The 19,955-nt window shown below is 38.5% G+C and overlaps 1 protein-coding gene and 1 long non-coding RNA gene across 4 annotated transcripts in view; one reads left to right on the plus strand and one right to left on the minus strand.

Annotated features, from left to right (window-relative positions):
- The window catches only part of SPATA16 (spermatogenesis associated 16), a 199,136-nt gene that overhangs the window by 22,189 nt on the left and 156,992 nt on the right, over nt 1-19,955 (plus strand). The gene's annotated exons all lie outside the window — the stretch shown is intronic.
- The window catches only part of LOC139045412 (uncharacterized), a 72,553-nt gene that overhangs the window by 19,006 nt on the left and 33,592 nt on the right, over nt 1-19,955 (minus strand). For 2 of the 3 annotated variants that reach the window (XR_011503744.1, XR_011503745.1), the window contains exon 4: nt 15,515-15,588. This is a non-coding gene — a long non-coding RNA (uncharacterized lncRNA). Of the gene's footprint in view, nt 1-15,514; nt 15,589-18,196; nt 19,580-19,955 lie in introns of those variants that run through there. The other variant, XR_011503746.1, reaches the window with a different exon arrangement.

A 19,955-nucleotide genomic window follows, 5' to 3' on the forward strand; every position in this document is an offset into this window, starting at 1 on the left:
TGTGCTTAAGTCAGTTAAGTGGTTAGTGTGTGTCAGCAGTTTACTTACTACATCTCCTTGAATTATCACAACAACCCAGAGAGGTAGGACTATCATTAGTCCCATTTTGCAGATAATGAACCTAAGGCTCTGGGAGGTCAAATAACTTGCTTAAGATCATCCTACCAGTAAGTAGCAGAGTTAAACCTTGACCTTAAGCCTCTGTGATCCCAAACACATAGAAACTATAACCACTAGGCAGTACTGCCTACTCAGCAGGGGAGCCATTTTGCAAATAAAATCTTACATAGAACCATGAGTGATATGCGAAATATTCTGTAATCAACATAGCCAAATCACTGAACAATCATAAAAAGGGCACACACTAAACTGAACAGCCTCTAACCAATGGCTGAATATGAGCTCCATACATTTAGACAAAATGGAGCAACTCTAAGGTGACTGTGGAGTGCCTATGACTCACCCCAGGGGACTGCCCATCACACCCTTCTGGAGGAAGCTTCTTTCATCCTCATTTCCCCTTCCAACCCCCACCTCACAGAGACTGGGGTTTGATATTAAAAGAAAAAAAACTCTCATAAAGCCTCGCGCTGTTTGTGTTAACCCATAATCTAATAGAAGAGCTCACATTCCTCTTCTTTGTACTCCTCATGAGTGACTGGAGATAAAGATTTAGATTCAGTCAAATCCCTTTAAAATATCTTTTGACTAGACCTAATTCTAGTATTTCTGGTATCATTTCATAGGGAAACCTGTCCTTGTACATTTTAGCATACACCTGCTGGGAAATATATGTCTGTTCTTTATGGTCATTTACAGAATGTTCACTTCTATATGATTACAGTTCCCCTTTAGCTCAAAATTACTTTCCTTTTTAAAACATTATACAGAGAATGTAATGTCCAAGAGGTGATTTGGCTTTAAACATTTATGATTCATTTATTTACATAGTTACCAGGTGAACTACACAGTGGGAAGATGACCCTTGGATAGCTCTTAACACAAGAAAATCAGACAAAGTCTGGAGGAAAGAGGGTAGGACAAGCCCAGCAATTGTGAGAGTTCATGTATTGGGCCTCAATATATCAGTGGTTGAGTCAGTTAGTGCCTTAATTTTTTTTTTCCAGAAAGTACTTGTAGTGGCTTACTATACAAAGAAATACAGCTAAAATAAGAACAAAGGAACACAAGTTGAAAAGGGAATGGAATAGAGAAGGGGCAGAGGGAGTAGGATAGGAAAGAGGAAATGGAGTAAATCAGAAAGCCTGTTCTGTGCTCCCTGGTACTCCAAATGAGCACAAGGAGGAGCCGAGGTGGAAAGAGAAATGGAATTCATTTAGCTAGCTCACATCTACCAATTTTAAATAATACTGATCCATGAGAAAAGACCATTTTTTTACTACTACTGAGCTCTAGAAGAATTTTATTATATAGGAATCTATACGAGAAGCATCAACATCTTTTGAAGTCACTGATTTGGGAAAATAAATATAATTTTAGGAGCATGCTATATGCAAAAGCAATGGCTCTGTTTTTGTCTCAAATGCATAACTTTTGCAGGTTTTTATCTTCGGGTGTTTGCGTGGTGAATATGATCTTAATACTTAGAGTATCATCATATACATGTTAATCTCTTGGAAATTTTTATTTCCCAATTCAGTGTCACTCAACAAGTTTTTATTGTGTGCCCATTCTGTGCCAGGCACTGTGTTAGGCTCTGTGAATGTAATCCAAAATAGTCATGTTCTCTCCCTTTATGAGGATTCTAGTTCAGAAAGGAAAAAAACAATAAAAGTAAAATGTGGTGTGTGTTCCAATGAAAGAATAAGATGTTATGACAGTACATGGCATTTGACAGCATCTAGAGCTGTGGTTTCCAGATTTTTTATTTCATGAATCAGTACAATTTTTTCAAATGGGGATCAACATAGGTTTCCAACATTTTATTAGCCAAGAAAAGACATTTAAAAGAGAAAAAAAGAAGGAGCTACTACCTTCTAACAACATCATTTCATTTAAAGGATGTTTTAAGTTAAAAACATAGGAAGTACATAGTCTTAGAATGAAGGGCAAACCTTCACCAAAAAAGACAATAAACGAAGACAATTGTCAATCTTAATCCAAAATATTATAACATTTTAGCTGCAGAAAAATTACAACAAAACCTGATTTTAGTTGCGATTTGCAGAAAGTGCTGCAAAAAGCACAGTGCTATGATAGCTAATAACAGGAGGGACCACTTCAGAAAGAGAACAGAGACCTCTCCTTAGAAAAGGTAGGACATTGACACTGAGGCCCAAAGGATAAGCATAAACCAGACAGGCAACAAGATAAAAAGCAAAATTTTCCCTGTCAGAAATGTTTAACACTTTCCCCCTGTGTTAGTGTGCTGTGGTTGCTGTGAAAAATTACCACAAACTTAGCAGTTTAAACAACACAATTTATCATCTCTTGGTCTCACTGCATGAGACTCACTGGACTAAAATCAAGGCATCTGCAGGGCTTGTTCCTTCCAGAGGCTCTGGGGGGCATCTCTTTCCTTGCCTTTTCCAGCTTCTAGAGGATGCCTGCAGCCCATGGCTCATGGCCCCTTCCTCCGTCTTCAAATCCACAGGGTAGCATCTTCAGCTCTCTCCCTGACTCTGACATTGCCTCTTCTGCCTCCTTCTTCCACATTCAAAGAACCTGTGTGATTACATTCAGCCCACCCAAATAATCTAGGATAATCTCCTTTTCTTAAAGGCAGCTAATTAGCAACCTTAATTCCATCTGCGACCTTAATTCCTTCTTGCCATGTTACATAACATATTCACAGGTTCCAGCGAGTAGATGTAGACATCTTTGGAAGGCCATTATTCTGCCTGCCATACCCGCTGACTAATGGAGAACACTGTATGTGCTAAATTGCTTCCTTCTCAACTCCTGGCTTGTCAAGAACTGTGAAGAGTCTGAGGTATTGCTGCACACGCAAGCTAACAGGATAGCCTGCCAGAGTTCATGGATGGCAGTGGAAGGCATGAGACTCCTGGGTCACAAACAAAGGATTTTATTTATGGCACAGCAAGGAACATGAGCATCATCATATTTGCATCAGCTCCCCTTGTCTCCAAGTCCCATGGGGTGATACGTATGAGACCCCATGGATGCCCAGACACATCATGGACTGTGTTACAGGCAAGGAACCTCAAGCTTAGGGAAACTGAATCATTTATAATGGACAGTAAGCATGCTTTCCCCTTTTTCCAGAGGGAAACACTCCAGTTTTCTTCCAAGGTGTTCATTATACAAACATCCTTGAAAAGATAAGCCAGAGCAAAGGGTGGTTCCTTCCTTGTTTGCAAAATGTGCAAAAAAGCTGGAAACCCTTCGAATATTGTCCTCCACTATCTTTATGCTGCATCTGCATTTGATAACTTGGTCTACAGCTTCTCAAATGTAGGGGCTAGTTCTTTGAAAATCATTTCAAAATCACTGAGTGTGAAGTTAAAAGATTTGGTTGTCTCTTTTTGAATACCATTTCTTCAACTTCTTTACTTGTTCAACGGAACCTCCATTTATTTATACATAGTATTTAAACATTTTTCTAGTGCCTACTCTATTCTTTGTTATTGTCTTATCATTAGATAATTTTATATGAAAATGTTGACTTTTTCGCTAATTTAATAAGCAAGTGACTAATGCAAAAAGTCAACTTGACCTCAGTTCGTAATGAAGAAACAAATATTAGCAAATTTACTAATTACAGCCCTGACACAAACAGGTAATTACAAGGAAAAAGCGGGTGCTCATATTACCTTGATGTGAAATGTCATTGTATGAAAACAGCAACTGAGAGGGGGCCTTCACTAAGAGGTGGGGGATAGACGTCCATGTCTATGTCCTAAATTCAGACTCATTCGGGGAACAAATAATGGCTTCAATGAGTTCAAGAGACCCAGTTAAATAAACAAATGATTGTATTTGACATTAGAAGTATCAAAATTTATGCATTTGCTTATGAGTCTCTTCCCTCTTTTTCTGATATTCTCCTAAGTTAAAGCTACTGACTACATATGTTTGTAGTGGTTTTTTTTAAACATTTTATTTTTTTTCCTTTTTATTCCCAAAGCCCCCCCAGTACATAGTTGTATATTCTTCGTTGTGGGTCCTTCTAGTTGTGGCATGTGGGATGCTGCCTCAGCGTGGTTTGATGAGCAATGCCATGTCCGCGCCCAGGATTCGAACCAACGGAAACACTGGGCCACCTGCAGCCGAGCGCGCGAACTTAACAACTCGGCCACGGGGCCAGCCCCCATATGTTTCTTGTTTTAAGGGCAAGGAAGGCTACAAGGAAAAGAGTAAACTATCTAATGATAAAAATGAGCTAGGTCACAAGAAAAGATAAATAAAAAGAGATACGTTCTATCCTTTATGTGCAGAAATGACAATAGTAGATGTGTATCAATAAAGACACCTTCATTGAGCAACCTTTTCCCCAGAAAAAAATATGTAAAGTGAGTCGTCAATGTCCTCTCATGTAATAGTCCTGAGACAACATTATGATGTCAGGCCAGGGGAAGGTGGCAATCCTTATTCATGAAGGAGAGTCACTCAGAAGCCAACTAGGTATTTATACTTTACATATGTAGTGACTATAATCTTGCCACTGATAATTTTTTATCCCATTAATGGTTCCGAAAAACTCAAGTAAAGCACCCTCCCTACTTTTCCTCTATCCTTGTGCTGTAATCGATCATCGCTCCTATGTTAAATTTGTCCATGTGGATATACCGACGAAAGAAGCACTCACAAATTGCCGAGGAGCGTGACAAACTGCAGCAGCTCTCCTTGACAGGGAAATCGCTGCAGCAATTCAGGGGAAGGCATTTAGGAATTGCAATCGGAAAACCTGCGTTTTAGATCCGGCTCCTCCCGGTCCAATCTCTGTGAGCTGTAAGCCTCAGTTTCCTCATTTGTGAAGAAAAGATGAAAATATGTCGCTCTGTCTCTGATCTCAAGGTGACGTGATGTGGTGTTTGCGAAAGCACCTTAGCATATAAGTGTAAGGCTCTTTTTTTTCAGTCTGGGTTTTATCCCCTTCGTTTTATTTTTGTTTTGGAATTTTCTTTGAGGGAGTTCTTCAGCACCCATTAACAGTAGGCCTTTTAGTAGATAACACAGTTGAAAAGCAAGGAGTGTGAGTCCAATTCAGAATTTACGACGTGCTTAGGTCAGGAAATTCCCAGTGAGCAGGTCTCACAATCCCAGCCCCGCCTCAGACCCTGCTGGGCACAAAGGGCTGCAAGTGCTGAGTCAAGGAGGTGCCACACTTCTGCAATTTATTGGCACCTTCCCATTTCCTCCTGCCTGGTGTCCCAATCCCTTCCCTCTGGCTCATTTTCCCATTAGTGTCTTCCTCACTCCCCATTTTAACAAGGCTCAACATAATACACCCCTGACTGTGACAGCTCCTCCTTCTTTCCTTTCACATTCTGACACAAACTGCCACCACCATTTCTTCAGGTCCCCACAAGTCACAGACTCTCTCCTCTTTAGAGCCTCCACTGCCTGGCTTCCTGCAGAAACTAATGGGCCCTTATCCTTGTCTTCACTGAGGGCTGTCACCGATACAGGCAATCACACTCTCCATCTCAGCCGTTAACTCCACAGCCTCCTCTGCCTCCCACTTCTTTCCTGAAGCTTACTTTTAGGTACCGATTTCCTCAGTCCTCCACATTTCGATAGCTAAACTGAGATAAACTTGCAGGGGGCATCTGATGTGGCCTTCTGCCTCTGGAGGAGGAGAGAACGCGCCACACAAGATGCGTGTTTCCACGTCCTCTCGCCGTGTTTCCTGTAACTTGTAGTCACAACGTGAAGTGAATTATTACTCTGAAAAGAAGTTCTTCCCTTATGTCCAAACCACTTCTCTACTGAGGTAGTTTAGTCTTATTGCTCCTCTTTGATCTGCTCTAGAGAACTCGTTTCTGATTTGGGCATGAGATAATGGGAATCTCAAAATTCGAAAGTCATCTGATCCAATTACACATCTACTTTTTAAAATACCACCACTGCCAGTGAGTCGTGCAGCCTGAAGGGGATGTAGGTGTCTGTCCGTCTTTGAACAGCTCTGACCAGGAGAAATGTCTAACCTGAATTTACTGACATCTGCCTTCCTGCGTGCTCCATCCTCTGGCTATACTCTCTAATCAGGATGTGACAATGGCTTCTGTCTAGTACCATTCGTCACTGCTTCTCCAGCACCTACCACAGGCTCCTAAAACAGAGTAGGCTCTTAAGAATCATTTTTTGAATGAATGAATGAATATTTGTGGTCTCTTCTACAGGATACTTTGTATCTAAGCCACTTAAGAAATATAAAATATTTCATAAGGAAGAGTTTCAAGTTCAACGCAATTTCCTTTTTCTGATCTTTCTCCAGCGTGTCTAAATTCATCTAGGTAAATTCATCTAGGTAAAAAAGATATGAAGTATACATTTATATATACAATTGTATATAATCATGTGTGTGTGTGTATCTATATAAAATTCAGTTAATCTACTTTTCTAAATAAAGCTACATCAAAGTGTAGTGCATGAGTAAACAAAAACTAATTAAAAGCAGTCTCATTAACTTATTAAAAATATACTTTGGGGCCAGCTTGGTGGTGTGGTGATTAAGTTGGCATGCTCTGCTTCAGCAGCCCAGGGTTCAAGGGTTCAGATCCTGGGTGTGGATCTACACACTGCTCATCAAGCCATGCTGTGGCAGTGTCCCACATACAAAATAGAGGAAGATTGGCACAGATGTTAGCTCAGGGCCAATTTTCCTCACCAAAAGAAAAATAAAATATAGATATACTTTGGCACTCAAACTCTACTCACAGCTAGGTGGTTTTATTTATATTATTAAATTAATTTTTATTTTTGGACAGAAACTTCGTTATATCATTAAACTATTTTTAAAAGAAAAATTTGAACCACAATTCTACCACCCTACTGCAGCTGTTACATTTTTCTGCTTTTCCTTGTCTCGTTCATATACAAAAATAACTTTAAGTTACCAAATGCAGAGATAAACATTTTGCATGGTACTTTTTTCACTTAGAATTATATTGTACATATTTTTTGTATTATCATTAATCTTCATTATTGTAATTTCATTGGCTTAATCATACTCCATCAATCTGATATACCATAACCATTTCTCAATTAATAGTGATTTAAAATGTTTTCAGTTTTCTTTCTTACAGAAAATGTTCTTAGGAATATTGCATACATATAGATTTTCTTTCTAAATCTCTTTCTATATTTAGAAATATTCCCATCTCTCTATTGTCATTTTAAAGGATTTTTCAGTTTCTACATGTATGAGTTTTGTTTATATGTATGCTATTTATTTCTAGTTTCATATCAATGTAGTAAAAAGTCAAAGCCTATAAAACTTGACTTTTAATTAAAATTATTCATTAAGCCCTAAATCCTTATAATTTTTATAAATGTCACAGGTACACTTTAAAAGATGTAGTCCCATTTAAAAATGACTAGCATTTTTTTTATTTCCAAAATATTTATGAATATCTAATTGATGCCAGCCACTCTGCTACGAACTGGTGATGTGAGAATGAACAAGGGAGATCTCTGCCCTTCTGGGGTTTAAAGTCTAGCAAGGAATAAGGAAGTGAAAATAAACTGCAGTAAGTGCTGTGATTGGACAGTCCAAGGCACGCCTACCCTTAGACCCAGGCCAAAAAGGCCTTTGCCCTTGGCCCCAGGTTTCAGGGAACCGCACTCTGGCCCTCCCACAGCTGTGCCCCTTTTCACCAGGCAAAGAGACTGTGGGCATCTGTGGGGCATCCTGAACACGCCCATCTGGAACCCACAGCTCCCAACAGACCCACCTCTGGGTAGCAAGGGTGCCAGAATTCCCCGTTCAAACAGTTCAAACCCACTTCTATGGCCAGCACAGACGTCTTTAGATCTACTCTCCTAAAGATGGACACATAAGCACAATGCTTAGGGGAGCTTGTGAACAGGGTTTGAATGTGTCATCTGGGTTGTCCCCACACATGGAAGAGAAGCCCCTCATAGTTCTGGATGGAGGCAGGAATGGAAAGGGAAGGAGAATAGGCCACAGACTGAGGACAAGGGGCTGGGGCCGCTTCTCCCTGAAGTCATATTCTAGTACAGAACTCTGAAGATTCTGAAAATTCTAATTTGAATCCAGTTTTCCAGGTGGTTTTGAGGATATATTTGTCAAGGTAGGAAGATGGAACATATTTTATTTAATGGTTTGTTAGCTTGATTTACAGTTTTAAAATATTTAGACATATGGGATGTGGGCCTTCATTTGTATTCTCGCCCCGGGCCCTGCAAATGTTGGGGCAAGCCTGGTACCCAGAGCTATTGGGACACCTAACAGGGATATCTAAACTTATATGAAGGTTGCGTAGAAGGCCTCTTAGAGTAAATCTGTCTTCAGCAGAGTAGGCTCAGCCACAGGATATTCTATTTATGTAATCCACTACATTTATAGGCATAAGGTGGACAAGTCATATGCTCATCTTAATAAATGCCAAAAATGCATTTAATGGAATTCAAGAAACAGCCATGTTCAAATTAAGTCTTACGATTCTAAAATAACAACATGCTTATATTATCTATATACTATTCATATAATATCTATATGAAACTAAATATTGACATCTTACTTAAATGGTGAGTACTGGCAGAGTTCTCTTTAAATTTAACCAAAGACAAGAATGCAACTATAACACAATTATTTAACGTGGATCTTAAATTTCCAGCCAGTTCATTTTGGCAGATGTTAATTTCTTTTTCCTTTTCTGGTGGTTTAATGACAGTTTTAAGTGAGAAGAACTGTGTTTTCATTTACTCCACCCCTTTTTTACAGTCTTTTACCTTGTTCTGGTTTGTCGTCATTGTTGCTGAAGGTCTATACCCTGTCTTGAAGGCATGAGTTCCATAAAATTACTACCTACTTGTTAAAATACATTTTTATTTGTCTTGAATTTTCCTCTTTCAAGATTCAATGGGAGCCACCATTTTCCTCTTTATGATTTTGTATTTGTTTGGTCAACCATCGCCTGGAGCTGGTGTTTAGACCAGGGAGTGACTCATTATTCTCCCAAATAGTTCCTGTGTCTCAGGTATTAATCTGCATCAGCTAGAGGCAAATAGCGTTCCCCACACCCTCCAGTCCTAACACATAATCAGGAACTTGGCATCGGGAGAGGAGAGTGGTGGTGGAAGTGCTGGCCTGGCTGGCTAGGAGGAACAAGCAGTTAATCGAATATAAACAAGTCATATGGCATTTTTAATTTGAGTAAGAATACAAGTCTATTTTAGAGTTGTTTGTCTGGTCACTGCCAGGCATCTGTTAGTTAGTGTGTTTGCGGATTTATTCTCTCTCCCTCTCTCCCTCTTTCTCTCATATTTCTAAACTAGAAATCCCCAGATGCGATTTTGATATTTTGGTATTCGATATTTGATAAAGGGTTGTTATTAAGCAATGACTAGTGGAAAGATAAGACATCTTTATGAAACAGTAGTTTTGGTGTTGCTTTCCAACTCCTTCTCAAATTTTACAATAGAACCGTTGCAAACTGGGACACTGCCTCTTCTCACAGTATATTTGGAGAGAAACTATCCCATTCCAAACTTGTGTAAGATATAATTCTTTTCTCCCCAACAAGTTAGGAGCCGTGTTAATGTTTTGGCCATCAAACATGTTTACGCAGAACTCTCCTACGTTAACGAGAAGGCAGGACTTTAGGATGCTTGCATTTGATCATCCCTGCAGCGTCGTTTTATAAGTTCATAAATCAGGGAATCCATTCAGGATTTGTCTCCTGGTGCCCCACTTGCTTAATGTCAAACACTTGGAAAGATCAGAAATTGCCTGAAACTGATTCCTCCATTACTCATGAAGGACGATTTTGACAACAAAAGGGATCTCAAGATACTGTTTCCATAAAATAGCAAAATTCTCCACGTGGCTTCCCAATGTGTCTCCACGGGGCCTCACCTCCCATCGCCCTTGTCCTTCATTTCTCTCCAGTCCCGTCACATCCACAGCTGTAGGTCTCAGAACAATCAAACGACAAGTGAAGAGCACCAAGATGGCTTCACCTAGCGTTCTAGAGTTTGAACACGAAAAGCCCATCCTTGGTTTCTCCTCCTCGAAGGAGAGCACTCCAATCAGCTCTACAATGTGCTCGCCTGCCTTCTGACGCTCTCCAGTCTTTGCCTGATCTGTACCTGCTTGATCCTCTGAGGAATTTCTTCATTCTTCTTTGACTCCTCCCTTCTGAAGAGTACGTCAATGGATTCTGGTTAAAGAAGTCCCGGCCTGGGCTTAGGAAACTCCTTACCTTAGGGCAGTCCCATAACGCAAAGCTTGTGTTCTCTCCTCCCCCAGACTTCTGTTCTAGAAAATCAAGTTGCATACAACCCCACACACTGAGTGGACAATCAAAAGAAAGAAACAAAATCTCAAATAATCCCATGACTCAGCAATGATAAACATTGTTGATACATTAGGGTCTGGTATGGCATGGTGTGGTGTGATGTGGTGTGATATAGTATAGTATCATATTAAGCAATTATTCATTGTTTATGTAAAATTCAATTTCAACTAGGTGTCATGTCTTATATTTGCTAAATCTGACAACCCTATAATAGCTCTAATCCCAGCAGGCTTTTCCTTTACACATACCCTCACTAATAATCTCACATTTTCAAATGTTAAAAATCAGTAAAATAGCATTTCGGGAATAATTTTGCTCGGGAAATTCATAACATTTTGCTACTCATGCACTGGGTGGAAAAATTTTCTCTTTTATTAACTAGTAGTATGTTAATGAAGAAAATGAGAGTGATGTTACTTTACATTCTTGTATTATTGATTGGGAGTCATGGCTTCAGTACGTACTAATTAGCTGATTAGTGTAGACCAGTTGTTTCAGTTGACTCCGAGTACTAAGTGATGAAAGCTTTCTATTTAAAGGTAAATAAAAGATGAAGTTGCCAGACTAAAATCTTACAAAAAGGCGATAGAGTAAGTTTATGTGGAAAAGATATAATAATAGCATTACCTTTTCTTCCCTAATGCATGAAAAATGTGAGAAATGCAGTTTCTGTAATCCTCTACAAAGGAACAGAAATGTTATTTTATCAATGATCATGGGGTTCCATTTTTGGGAAAGGGATTGCAGGTTGTTTTATTTTATTAATTTTTTGGCTTATTTTAAATGAGGAGCTCATTATAGACACGAGTTTTCCTATTTATGTTCACCATAATATTGTCAACAATGCACTTGTTGAAACTAGAAGTGACTTCAAGTCATAATGAGGACTGCATATAAGATATTTGTGACTTGTCAAGCTCACAAGAAATACAGAGAATTGCACCTGAACTTCTGCCCTATCTATATCAACTCACTGTCAATCTTTTGACAGTATCATATTTCAGACAGTAACTTTGTAAATTTGGGCACCTGGAGAAATTCCTTTAACAAACTAAAACATTTTCAGGGTGACATTAACTACAGACATTTTTAGTTACCACATGCAGGCAAGAATTGCAAAATGTGTTTGTACCTCAAACTCTTCCCAGTACTTGTAATTAGGGTAATCATAATAGATGGAAAATAATATGAAGATTTCCTCCTGCTCATCTGCAGACCTGTGTCCTTCTATTCATCACCAAAGACCACTGTGGAAGACAGTCATACAGGTTGGACGTTGGAGAGAGTCTGCAGCTGCTCATTGGGTGTTTTTGCAAAGTGACATGGCATCAGGGCTCACAAGGAGCCTAAAGGAAGATCTGCAATACTAATTAGGGAAAAAGTAATTCTCATTCATCTGGCTTCTTCTGATGTCACTTCTTGGCAGTAAAAGAGACTAAGAAAATATGCAAATCTGACAACTGGGAAGTTGATGAGTTACAATGGATACTTGATATCATCTCTCCTTTCTGGTCATCGGGCATCTCTGCTATTTTGAATATCATTTTCAGTGTTGAAATGATTTTACATGGTCAGAATCACTCAGGTATGGTCCACAGTAAATATAATGTTGCAGCAACTAAAATCAGAACCAAGGCGTGTTTCTAGTTGGTTCAGTCTTCCACTGTATTTAACCAGACTATATTTTAACTTTTTTTCCTCAATTCATCTGTCCTTTTGACTTTGCCACGTGGAGGAGATCCTTGAGAGGACATGACTGCCAGTTGACCCGCAAGCTGGACCTGGGCCGTCAGAGGCTCCTCACCCCCTCCTCTGTTCTTGGAATATCTGTTCTGCCCACTGTTCCCATAGCTGAAGCCATTTCAAGGATGCAATCTCAAGAGAGTAATGCGTTGTTGAAGCCATCTGGACTGAATATCTGACTGAACCCAGTGAAGGCCTCTATATAAACTTTTAAGATTCTAGCAGGTAGATGCAGAGATCTCACCTTGCGGCCGCCCAAAATAAGCCCTGTATGTAAGTTCCCTTGCTTATTAAACCTACCACTTCCCTATCTGAAGTGGTCTGCCTCTTTCTTCTGTCTCTCCTTGCCTTGGTTTATGGGACACCAATTTGCAAACCAATAGCCTTGACTGATAAGGGGCAGATTCTTATAGAAAGATGCATACATTTCCTGTCTGGGAGCCCATACTGTGGTACCAGTACTGTAGTAGCCGGTACTTAAATACAAGAATATTTAAGAGTGGAGTGGTTATGAGAATACTCTCTGGGCTCTGAGCTATGTGAATTTGAATCCAAGCTTAGTTGTTTACTATAGCTTTGTGACCTCAAGGAAGTCACTTAAACTGCCTAAGCCTAAATTCTATCTATAAAGTGGGAATTATATTAGTACCTATCTTGTGTGGTTATACAAGTAAAGAGTTTACCACAGTTCATGGCACATGTAAATATTCAATAAACAATTGCTATTATTGTTACTATAAGAGATATTAACAAATTTAAGTTACATTATAGTATAATTCACTATAGAAGTGTTATAATTATCCTATTTCCTCATGAGTTTTCTCCCCTTACATATGACTAGCTGAAATATTGTGGCCGAAATATTTGTTTCCTTCAGATGTTTTCTCTCAGGGGCTGTCACTGTTCGTAGCATAAGGCAGACAGGAGATGGGAAGCGATGTCTTCATGTTAAACCCCTATTTCCTAGCCAGGTCAGTGCAGAAACTCACTTCCAATTTGTCGGGGTGAATCTTTCCCTTTCTTTGAGAAATGGAAACATTTTCACAGAGCCTTTAGGAGACTCTGATATGAGAGTCTTAGTTGGTGAGAGAGAGTCGTTCCCTTCTTGTTCACTTGGACTGAGAGCCATCAAACTAAGTTATCACCTGTTCTCATATCCCTTGAAATCCTGATTAGTTCTCTAGCAAAACTACTCCTTTCTGTTATGTCTCACCACCAGTTCTGGGAAATGGCATGCTGGCTTTTACATCGAAACTTCAGTGGTGGTGCTTTAAATAAAGTTTGATCCTGGTGTGGAGGAATGACTCGCATGTACTATAAAAACTTATTTTCCTCTGCATGGATCCATAAATATTGCTTTAAAGTCCCTTTCAGGATTCAGATCCTCTTATCATTGCTTTTATGCCTTTTTTCTCCTAAAATATTTAAATTTGAAAGCAACACTTTTTTTTAACTCCCAGCCCTTCTTCCATTTTTCAACTAAAGTCATGAGAGAGAGATGAAGTGTAATTTATAATGTGAACTATATACTTGGCATCAGAAAACAAACCTTGTGAACAAAACGTTTCAGAAAGAAATGCACAAATATATGGGGAAAGCACTGAATTTGAAATCAGAAGAATTATTTTTAATTTCTTCCTCGGCTGTTTATGAACTGTGTGCTCTTGGACAGGTCACTAGATCTCTCCGAATCCCGGTTTTATTACCCACAAAATGAGAGTCAGTGCTTGCCTGACCTGCCTCTTAGTGTTTCAGTTAAGAGAAAGTAAGATAATATATAGAAGTGTTTTATAAATCCCAAATCTCATTCAAATATTTTTAGCAGCACAGGATTAACTGTCCAGCTGCTCTTCAGAAACTCTCTTTAAAGGTTCTGAAGAGTTTGCTGCCTTTTATGATTGGGGACCAGGCACGTCCCCCCATGTTGGAGGACTTGAGTTTACTACTGCAGAACATCCTACGCCACACAATCTTCCTTTGAACATTAGGATTTATCGATAAAAGAGGGATTATGCAAAAACATACTGACATTTTACCTGAAAGATTAGTGAACAATTTTCCTTTATCCTATTTTTAAGAACAAGCTCTTAAAAAGTCACAATGTTGACTAATATATTCTCCTCATCTACATAATATAATATATTCTTCAAACTTTTTATTGTCCCTGAGTGGCTATAAAATCTCAGCTGTTTAAGATTTTTTTTTCAGATTTATAACATTCCATAAAAATTTTAGGTGTTAAAAAATATTTTCTACTGTGCTAAAACCGTCCTAGCCTCATGAGTATATTTTTTAAAGTGTTATCTCCATAGCATAACATCAAGGTGTTAATTTTGACATGCATTCTGGAAAGAGAAATATCCATTGGTATTGCTGATTAAAAAAAAAAATGTATACTAACCGGAATTTTACACCTGATATAACAGTATGGATTAAATGACCCCAGAACTTCATTCTTTCTGGGCCTAAAGGTAGAAATCTCTTAGCATCCGTAAATGTTAATCTGTAGTATCCTTTAAACATGCACATAAACATCCCTGAAATATTTAAAAAGGGAATTTTAAAAGACAGATATGCCTGGATTTGACCAACTTGAAAGTAACATGAGTAACATGTAAGTTGAAATAGAGTATACTAGCTCCTATCCATAATATAATTATATTGTCTTGTGATCAGATGTGCTAAACCTGTTTCTTCCCATCCTCAAATACTTTTTAGAAACGTTTATCTCAAAATTGGGGCATTAGCCAGATGCTAGCCCCATCTGAACTAAGAAGTAAGAAAGATGGAAGTTGCCTTAGGACAGCATTTCCCAAAATGAATTCCACAAAACTCTAAGCCCTCAAGATGTTCTTTAAAAAAAATGAGACTGTTGGAGAAAAGGGATTCTACGGTCAAATAGGTCTGTGAAATATGTATGCCATATCTTCTTCTTGGATATTTACCATATGCATTAGTATGTTAAGTAGTCTTACTAGCTCTATAGTCTAGCATATCACGAGCTTATTTGATCTAAGAAACTTTTCTGATATAATAACTCCTCAAAATCCTGTAGAACATACAATTTCAGAACTGTTTCTGTCCCAAAGGAACCTGTGGTACTAAAAGAAAAGTAGTATAGATCCAGACTTTTACCTCATGTCACAGCCCATGCTGCACACCTCCACGTGAGGATGTATGGATGAGGAATTTGGAAAAGAAATTGAGACATAGATCTATTTCTCTGCTTGTAGTAAATTAAGCTGTTGGTCCCACCTCTTCACCTCCCACCCTGACCCAGTCATAGCATTATACATCCTCACCTTGACGATGGTCTCAGCCCCTGCTGTGGGACTTGGTCACGTGACTTGCTTTGGTCAATGGGATGTTAGTGGACCTGAAATGAGCAAGGCTTCAGATGTATTTGTCCAGTTGTCTTACCCTCTTCTACTGCCTTTTCTATGAGAAAAACATGCCTCTGTTGACTAATGTTACAAGTCCTAATTAACCCGGAGTTAACTGTCATCTGAGATCTCAGCCTAACTGAACACAGCCTGAATTGACCAACCTTAGCCAACCTATAGATGCATGAACAAGAAATAACTGCATATTGTTGTGTGTCATTGAGTTTTGGGGTGGTTTGCTTTGCAGTGTTTTTGTGGCAATTCCTGACTTATATACTGCTCCATAAGAGTTTGTTCCAAAATAATTAATACTGCTATAAAGGTCCATGACAACTGAAAGAGAACATGAGAGTCAAATCAAGTGATGTATCACAGGGCATTGAATTTGTGGATTATTGATTTTTTTAAATTCCCTTAATTCTTAAGTTCTTGAAAACTAGATCTTTCAAAAGCATATAATTTTTTGATATCTCACTTATCTTAGAATGGTTTTCCCAACATTTCTAAAGACACCCAGCTTTCCCCACTTAAACACAAAGAGGTTATGAAAAATATTTAATTAACATGAATATGAATTAGAAAAGAAATAAATCTGCTGTTTATATATTAAGACCAAGGGTCCCAATTATTATCAAATGTCCTCAAAATGTTCATTTTAATTTTACTGCTATTCAGCAAAGAGGATGAAGAAATAGACCAGAAACTCCCCTGCTTGGGGAACAACAATCGGCCCAGCAGGCTCCTCACTGCTACCAGCTGAGGCCTTCATCACTGGACCCAGACAGGGACCCCTGTGGTCTTGACAAGAGCTGTGCTCCCTTTCTCCCTCTAGGGCCTCCACCGTCTGTTCTTTTTCTCGTTCGTATGCACCCTCTTGTCATTCTCCTCTCCATTTCTATGTATTCTAGCCTCCTCTACTTCTTGAATTAGTCGACTCTCTGCCTATAAAATGGGTGATTGTTGGAATTAAATGACTCACGGATGTAAAAGCATATTACCTGATTGCTCAGCAAATGTTGACCTATCTCTCTCTTTTCCTGCCTATCCTACCTATCCTACTATTTCTTAAGGGGAGTCCAGTGAGCTAGAGATATAGGTATCTGTAAAGATGAATGCAATGGCATAAATAAGAAACCAGTGTTATGATAGCTCTTGGGATTCACATTGATCCTTCTAGGATTTGACTGTAGCTAACATCAACGGCCAGCTGACGAGCACACTATCTCAGGAACACAGGATCTAAGTGAGACAGCATATCTGGATTTGAATCATCACTCTAGAACTTACTGTCTGATAAGTTAGTACCCTCTCTTAAACCTAAACCTCATCTGAAAATTGGGAATAATAATATTTAATAAGATACCATCTATAAATGATGGTATCTTATATCTATATCTATAATATCTAATGCAATACTATATATAAAGAGCTTAGCACAAGGCCAGGCACATAGCACTCAATAAATACTAGCTATTACAGTTTGTATGTGATAATATATTTACTTTATGATGCAAATATATTTACTTTATGATAAAATAACTACCTTAAAACAAGCATACCATTAACATTATCTTCATTTTAAAATCACTACCTTTATGATCTGAAATGTAAGGACAAGAAGGAAGGAAGATTTATTGTATTAATTCATCTCACTCCTGCCACGTTTCTAATCTGCTTTACACATCACATAGCTGAAGTTTAGGGGTATCCCTGAAAAAAACTGAAGGTTAATGTGTATCATCTACATGCTTCAGAGCATAAACAAATTACTGGCTGGTCAGATCAAGGTGAAACACAGTGGAATGAACCTACTGAGGCCACACCTCTATTTTAAGGCTACCTGGGAAGAAAAAAAAAAGACTGAAGCATGGCTATTTTAACAAATACAAGTAGGAGTGATTAATTACTTTTTACTGTCATTCAACACCTTGTCACCCAGGGAGTAACCTCATTTCTCCAATTCCCATAAATTTAATAGAGGTCACATCATGGCCTACTTGGCTGAAAAGCACTGCTCCTGAAACCCTGATGGTACTTTTAAGTCTGGTGATGTGTGAACATAATTCTCTGCATCTCTTAGCCCCACACACTCTGTCTCTCCCAGGGAGACACTTTAGTAGATCTATGTGGCACCATGTGGAAAGTTACAAGTGATGGGCTCTCTGATTCATTCCTCTTTCGTGTAACAAGGCGAGAGAAAATTTAAAACCAATGGGTGTTATCCTACAATGTAGAACTTCTTTCCACACTGTTAGGGGAGTATAAGAAGATATTTATTGAAATTGGAAACTGTTAGTTACAAGACCCTTGCAGTCTGAACATTTAGTTTGGCATATAAAAAGGAATTTTAAAGATCCAACTGAAAAATTTGCATGAAAAATTTGCAGGATGGAGATGATCTGTTGTGCCTAATTCATAAGTGTTAACCCACATGAAGAGATTTCTAAAAAGTAGAATAGGGGCGGGCCTCACGGCCTAGTGGTTAAGTTTGGCACACTCTGCTTCGGCAGCCCCAGTTTGGTTCCCAGAAACAGACATACACCACTCATTAGCAGCCATGTTGTGGCTGTGACCCACATACAAAATAGAGGAAGATTGGCAACAGATGTTAGCTCAGGGAAAATCTTCATCAGGAAAAAAAAAAGGGATAACTGCAAAGATCTGCCAGACACTAGGTAGAATTTCCAAAAAACAAAGCCCCAAGGAAGAACATGATAAAAAGCAGATTATTGCCTATATCTATTGCATGCAACCAGAATGCCAGTATTCCCTCACTTTGTTCAAGGACTCATTTCCAGGGCTGTCAGTGCTATTTCACCCCCTAATTCCACTATTAGTAACTTTCTTTTTGTATCTTTGCACAAATGTTAATCCCTTTAACATTTGGGGAATGGAAATTGGAAATTGACAAGCAGTGATTTACTTTACCTTGAGATATGAAGTTGATAAGAAGAGGTGGCGAACGAAAGAGCAGTGAACTCTGAAGGTTGAAGTTTGTTTTGGTTTAGTTTTGTCCCCTTCCAGTTCTCCTGTCAAAGTGCTATATGTAAGTTCTAACAGCACCGGGATGAGCTGCAAGGAGAACCTAGAAAAACCACCAACCTAATCTCTAGCAAACGTGTGGCTTAGACCAGTCTCTTATACAAAGGCAGGCCTTTGGGAAGATTCTATACGGTGAGAAAAGGAAAACATTAAACTCAAGTGGAATCCAGAAGCCATATTTTTCAAAAGAAAATCATTGGAAGTTGTAATAAGAAGATCTACTGAATGTCTAACAGAGGTGATAGGTACTAGGATGTTTTTTTTAATTTTAGTGAATAGACTAATTTAGGACAATGAGCCTGATGTAAAGCAAAGAGAACTTTCCATTAAAAAGAAAATCAGTTCTAGACTCTGCTACTAACTGGGGGCAAATCACTCGACTTCTTTTAGTATAGACTTTAATACCTGCCAAATGGGGCAAATTGTTTTATCTACTTCATGGAGTTCCTAAGAAGTTAAATGTAATTGTATACATGAAAATGTCTTAGAAATTATAAAAAATCACTAGTAATGAAGTCTTTAATATTTTTCACTTTTTAGAGATTTTCCTCCACATATCTGATTTGATTTTGTAACTTACTGATTCTTTACTTATTGCTTCCAGTTTAAAATTCGTTCTGCAATATCATTTTTAATTTCTTTATAATTTTATTTATTTCCTCCAATTCCCTAATCCCACTTTTTCAAAATAACCAAAGAATACTGCCTTTCAAATTATCTTTCATATTTTGATTCAAGAGATCATCCTCAGGATTCAGTGTTGGGTTTTCCAGCTTCTCCATCTTTGGTTTCATTCCTTCTATACTGGCTTCATTCTCAGACAGATGTTTGTCCAATGTAGCAAAAAAGGGTCCCCAGCACTGGGTTCCTGCAGTCATAACATCCATGCCTTGAAAAAGGCTACCACATGGGGTACAGGCAGTTTTCCAAAGGAGTTCAAATCTGCAGGATGGAGAAAAAAATGCAGAACATGCCAAAACACCAGGCTTCCATGACTGAGCTCATAGAAATTAACAAGAAAAATAGTAAGAACATAGAAGACAAATGATAAAGGATCTGAGCAGATAATTCATAAATGATGAAATAGAAATGACTAACAAATATGCAAAAAGGGTCTAGTCTTACAAGTAACTAAGGAAAGCAGGTGGTAAAGTTTTAAAGAATAATAATAAGCCCACACTTTCTTAAACAGCTGTTGGCAGAAGAGATAGAAATAAAAGCTGTGATTTTTTTCTCAGTAAAGCACAGAAGCATATAACAACCTTTCTTTTTGTTTTGAAGATTGGCACCTAAGCTAACATCTGTTGCCAGTCTTCTT

The sequence above is a fragment of the Equus asinus genome, chromosome 5 (assembly GCF_041296235.1).
Source record: "Equus asinus isolate D_3611 breed Donkey chromosome 5, EquAss-T2T_v2, whole genome shotgun sequence".
NCBI lineage: Eukaryota > Metazoa > Chordata > Mammalia > Perissodactyla > Equidae > Equus > Equus asinus.